The sequence below is a fragment of the Malus domestica genome, chromosome 17 (assembly GCF_042453785.1).
Source record: "Malus domestica chromosome 17, GDT2T_hap1".
In the NCBI taxonomy this organism is placed as follows: domain Eukaryota; kingdom Viridiplantae; phylum Streptophyta; class Magnoliopsida; order Rosales; family Rosaceae; genus Malus; species Malus domestica.
Window position 1 is genome coordinate 8,142,986 of NC_091677.1, and position 6,000 is coordinate 8,148,985.

At 35.3% G+C, this 6,000-nt stretch overlaps 1 non-coding gene across 1 annotated transcript; it reads left to right on the top strand.

The window, feature by feature from the left end:
• Positions 1-836: 836 nt before the first annotated feature.
• Positions 837-910, top strand: TRNAN-GUU (transfer RNA asparagine (anticodon GUU)). The gene has a single exon. It is a non-coding gene; the product is annotated as a tRNA-Asn (tRNA).
• The last annotated feature ends 5,090 nt before the right edge of the window (positions 911-6,000 follow it).

The following is a 6,000-nucleotide window of genomic DNA, read 5'->3' on the forward strand; positions in this document are numbered from 1 at the left end:
CTTGGGACGTGCTGGGCGAGTCACTAAAAGGGCAACTTTGCAAACCAAACTTTAGTTATATTAAAAGTTAAAAAAATAGCAAGTGAAGCAAGTGACTTGTAGCTCAATTGGTTAAGAGTTTTCGACTTAGCACTCGAGATCTCAAGTTTGAATCCCTCTTCCCTTATTATAGATTATCCTATCGTTTGTAAAGAATTTTTTTTTTATATAAGAAACTTATTTGAATATGTTATTAAGCTAAATAACACTAATATTAAGTCTTACTAACTTTAAAATATATATTTGTAATTGAAAAATAATGAATAAATGAGAATTTTTATATGAGCCATGGTCCATAAGATTTTTCATATGGGCCATGGTCACGGACCATGGTCCGGTTAGTCAATAGGGTCTAAATCTTAGGACCGTTCCATTCATTTATTATAAATCATGTTGTATTATACTTTATTTAAAAGAAAAACTAACGAAAAATTCTCAAAATTTTTTAATTTTAATGAAAATGACAAAATAAAGGTGTAAGTGAATAGTACCAGGAATGACTTTTCAAGGTAAAAATATCATTTTAGTTAAAAATGAACATTACGAAAGTGTTTCATTAAAATTCTCTTATTTAAATAAGTGTAGACCGTGTCATGCCTTATTTAAATGGACCATACTTGTGCCGTGCTCGCCGGGTCGCCCATTTGACACCTCCACGCCAATTGTAACCATTGCTCTGTCAGTGTCATTGACATGTTATGTAGCAGTTTTCTTTGGGGCTCTTAAGGATTAAGTAAGGTTTGAGTTCCTAGGGGCTTAAAGCTGTAATAAGGTTTGAGCACACATCTAACCAGTCAGCTGGAGTAGCTCAGTTGGTTAGAGCGTGTGGCTGTTAACCACAAGGTCGGAGGTTCGAACCCTCCTTCTAGCGTTTTTTTTCTCATATTTTTCTTCTTTTATTGTAATTTCATCACCCTATTCTTCTTGTCGAGCCATATGAACGCAGCATTTTTTTCTCATTTTTTCCTTCTTTTATTTTAATTTCATCACCCTATTCATCTCCATCGAGCCATATGAACGCAACATAATCACTGGCTAAGAAGGTGGGCTATGCACTCACCAGTTCAACCTTGACGAGGTTCGTATGTACCATAACATATTCAATCATACTCGGGTTTTTTTTTCTCATTTATTTCTTTATTTATTTTAATTTTATCATCCTATTCATCTCCGTTAAGCCATATGAACGCAACAGAATCACTGGCTGGAAGATGGGCTATGCACTCCCCAATTCAACACTCCCCCAGTTCAACCTTGATGAGGTTCGTGCGTACCATAACATATTCAATCATACTTGTAACATGCAAGCATGCTTAAACATTCCGATTTAAATTACGTTATTTTTTATGCATGTAGGTAATTGCATCATTTGGGGTTGGAAGGGTAATTCGGTCAAAAGATAGTAACTATGTCGAAGCTGGCATAGTGGTCAGTCCATTCGCACCATTTGCTGAATATTGTGTGGTACCATACCAGTTCTTAACAAGAAAGATCGACCCAAATGATGGTATTCCCTTGCCTGAATATATTTGCTAGGTAGTTTTCTGGCCTGAATATATCAGAGTGCGGTAATCACTTATTCCTTATTTACTTACAACTAATCAATTAAGTAGCAATAAGATTAATTCTAACTTGACAAGAATATTGTTGTGATTGATTAATAATGCGTCGGGGTGCCTGGGTTTGCAGCATTGTTGGGAATTGAGGTGCTAGCAGACCCAAAACCAGGTTCCAATGTGTAAATTTCGGCTGCTGCTGGGGCTGTTGGAATGTATGCAGGGCAGTTAGCCAAGCACAGAGGGTATAGGGTCATTGGAAGCACCGGATCAGATGAGTACCAATCATCGTCAATTTGATATTTCATCCCAATTGGAACTTTCATCTGCACCAATCACCGTCAAAGATGTGGTTTATCGTCTATGTATGATTTTAAGAAAGTTGAAGTTTTGCCATAAAACTAAGGGAACTTTAACGAAAAGCACCCGGTACTGTTCATTTTAACGAAAAACCACATTTTTACACTAAAAAGTCAATCATGATACTATTCACTTTACCCTTTATTTTGTCTTTATCATTAAAACTCAAAGTTTTCAAACCATTTTGATTAGTTTTCCTTAAAACTAATACTAGTAATCTAGAAGGTAATCCAACCCCTCTACTTTCAAGTGGGAGCATGGATATCAAACAATGAGCATGACATGTGGCCTTGTTCTAATTCCAAATTATGCTCATACTGAGCACGGGGAAAACAATTTTTTTTCTTCTTTTAGTATAACGGCAGATATTCGTCCTAGATCCAACCATAAGGGGCCAATGTTTGTCAAAACCAAGCACCATCTTCAAATTATTTGGTTGATAATTATCCAAACTCAACACAATGGCGATCGGCCTACACCCAACCCACCGGCGATCGATAATATCCCTTCCCCCATGAGACACCTACATATTTATCACCTTCTACCAATCAACGTGAATGTTCATTTTCAGGTTCATGGTTTGTGGGTGCGAGAAAAAATTTAACTTCTTCATACGCTAGAGTTCAACTAAGAATCGAATTCCAGTTTGATACATCAAGTTGAAAATAAAGATTAACCGTACAAATTTAAAATTCTCTTTTAATACTCAAAATGACGCAATCTAAATAAAACCCTAATGAATAAAACAAAAATATTTTTTTGTAATTTTTCCACAAAATCTACTTAAAGAGCAACGGCTCCTAAGATTTTGTTTTAAGACCGTACAGAAATTTAAAAGTTTAAGACATCTAGCTATATATGTTTTCATTATACCAAAGGACCGAGTTCATATATATATGAGTGTAGCACCTTCGTTTGGAATTTTAGAATATGAATGAGGTCAATTATTTGAAGTGCCCTTTCAGTAACTATAGAACCAAAAATAATTAAATAAAATTAACATATATTTAATTATTTATGGCTATTTAATTACTTAGTTGCAGTAGTATTTAACATAATGTGCAAAGGTTTGGTCCTTCACCTTTGTGAGACTTTGTCCTCACATTCTTACATATACCTCCTCACGTGTGGAGAATTTTCAAATCAAACGCGTGAATAGCACAAATTGGGTGACATGGAGTTGGACTTCACATGTGAGCCAACGTAGCTCTGATACCACGGAGGAAGTTGAGGTTCCACCATAAACAACTGGGATGGAGAGTGGCAACTTCTTGTACGCTCTTGCAAGGTTTGGTTACACTTATGTGAAACTTTATCTTCACATTTTTTTCACAACCTTTTTATTGTATATGAGATCACTTGTATTAAAGAATTAGTTTTTTCCAGCCCATGATGAGTTTTCTTAAGTCTATTAATAATTATAGTTTTAGAGGATTAAGTTGATTTTCCAATTGTAGTGGTTCTCCCAACCCAATTGGAGTTATTTTTCAATTTAAGTGGTTTTTTCAATTGGAGTTGTTTACCCAATTTAAGTTGTTTTTCTAAATGTAGTTGGTTTCTCAATTGGTGTATGATTCATAACTAGATTTCAATTAGGATTGGTATTCCTTATTGAAGAAGACCTCTATTATGCTATATAAAGGGACTATTGCACTAGTTTTGAATTGGATGTGCGAGGAAAAAGAAAAAAGAAAAAAGTGTATTTCTTGTTCTTGTTCTTTCATGTTTTCGTCAAGTCTTAGTCCTAGAGACTTGGCAAGATTCTTCATTGTGCTCATTATTGATATAGTAATAGCTTGTTGTTGCTGCCCCCGTGGACAAGAAGTACTTCTATTACGGTTTCATTCTTGGAATTACTATGTTTTAGTGTGTGAATGCTGAACTTTGAAATATCTATTCAATGCAATATTATTATGAGTTTATACATGGAAGATGTTATTCACTACACGAAAAATGGCCTTTGGGCACAAAATTAGGGACACAAATGAGGTGTTTGTGTTTGTTTAAACATCAATAGGGTGGAACAGTGCTCATTCCGTAATGGGCACCATGTATTGTGCCCAATGTTAAGAGAAATGGACACAATCACATTATTGGGCACAAAACCATGACTTTTGTGCCTTTAATGTTAGAAATAGATTTTTTTTATTAATTTGCAATGACACCATAAATATAATCGTGCCCTGTAATTTAATATATTTAATGTAAAGGTAGATTTTTTGTGCCCTTTGTTTAAAATAATGTTTTATACGAAATGAGAAAAGCAGTTTCCTCAATCTTCACGCCTCACTCTCTCCTCATTTCCTTCCTTCCGCCTCTCTTTGTGTTTCCCCATTCAAACCCAGCCTCTCATCTCTCTTACTCTCCCTTCCCCAATTGAATTGAGCCTCTCTTCAACCCCAGGCTCTCTCTCTCTCTTTATCTTTTCCCCAAATTTTTTTATTTCCCTCTCTTTCTCTCTCTCACCTCTCATCTCAATTCTAAACTTCAGTTCACATCTCACGCAGAAACAAAATTTGCAAATCCTTCCCCTTCAAAGCTCACACACACTGTGAATCGTTGGGTCTCAACTTAAGTTTCTAGTCGAGTTCACATATTCTCAGACTTTGCAAATCTTTCTCCTTCATACAGAATCTGCAAATCAGTCAGCCTCAACTCTCATCTCATCCCCAGTTCCCCTTCAGTTCAGTGTTTGCATAATGTGATTCCTTCCTCTCCACTTCGTACCAGGTAAAATGGTAAGAACTTAGAACTTGTATTGGTTAATTTAGTTAATAATTTGTGATTAATTTTAAGGTTAGGGTTAGGGTTCATTTGAAACAAAAGGGGAACTGAGCTTTTTTCTCTTTTTGGTTATAATCAAAGGGAGATTTGATTTGGTTCAGATTCAAACAAACCCATTTTTGCCTCTTTCATCTTTGCCTTTCTCAGACTCCGTTCATGGATGCCATTTGTCAGCTGGACAACCACCGCATCACGGACTCTTCTCGGATATGGGCTTTTCCTTTGTTATTTTTCTATGATTTTTGTGTATTTTCTAACGACTTTTGTGTGTGTGTGTATTTTTTTTCTTCCTGTATTTCATCATGCAGGAAAGTCAAATGTCTCATCAAGGAACCTTCATTTTTTTCTCACTAATTATTTGGAGCTTGAATTGAGAATGTGCTTAAATTCGTTTGATTTGTCTACAAGTTTGTTTTATAAAGAAAATCAAAGAAATGTGAGTTTGATAGTTGGTTTTAGGCTTTACATGTAATATAAATATGCTAATTTTGTTGGAGTCTGCTGGGAAACACATTCTCATCATGAACCACATGTCTTGTTATCAATAGCTTCTGAGTTTGTTCATGATAACATATAACACCCTTATATCCTAGTTCATAGCCAACAAAAACACATAGCGATGCTCTTGGTTGCAACTTGTTATTATTATAAGGCCTGATGTAAGGATATACAGTAGTGCCAAATATTTTCAGGTTTTGAAGTTGAGGTTTAACCCCAAATAACAACCGATAAGGAGACTTCATTCACAAAATCCTACATGGCATCCTATTTATTAAAAACACAGAATGAGCACAAGCATGAAACCCCAAGGTTTGAGGTAACTGAGCAGTTGTCATCAAAGTTATAGCTGTTTCTATGATATGTCTATGTTTTCTTTCAGCAATTCCATTTTGCTGAGGTGTGTATGGACATGAAACCATATGAAAGATTCCCTGAGTTTGCAGAAAACCCTTAAACTGATTACTATTAAACTCTCCACCCCCATCTGTATGCAAGCATTTAATTCTAACATCAAACTGAGTATAAACGAAATGATAGAAATTCTGAAAGATACCAAACACTTCTGATTTATTTATCAAGGGAAAAATCCATACATGTCTTGTAAACTCATCCACAAAACTCACATAATATCTAAACCCTTCTACAGACTTAGTTAGTGAAGGACCCCAGAGATCCGAATGGACTTTTTGAAATGGAAAACTACATTGTTCTTTCCTATCTAAGAAAGGTTGTCTAGACATTTTCCCAGATATACAATAGG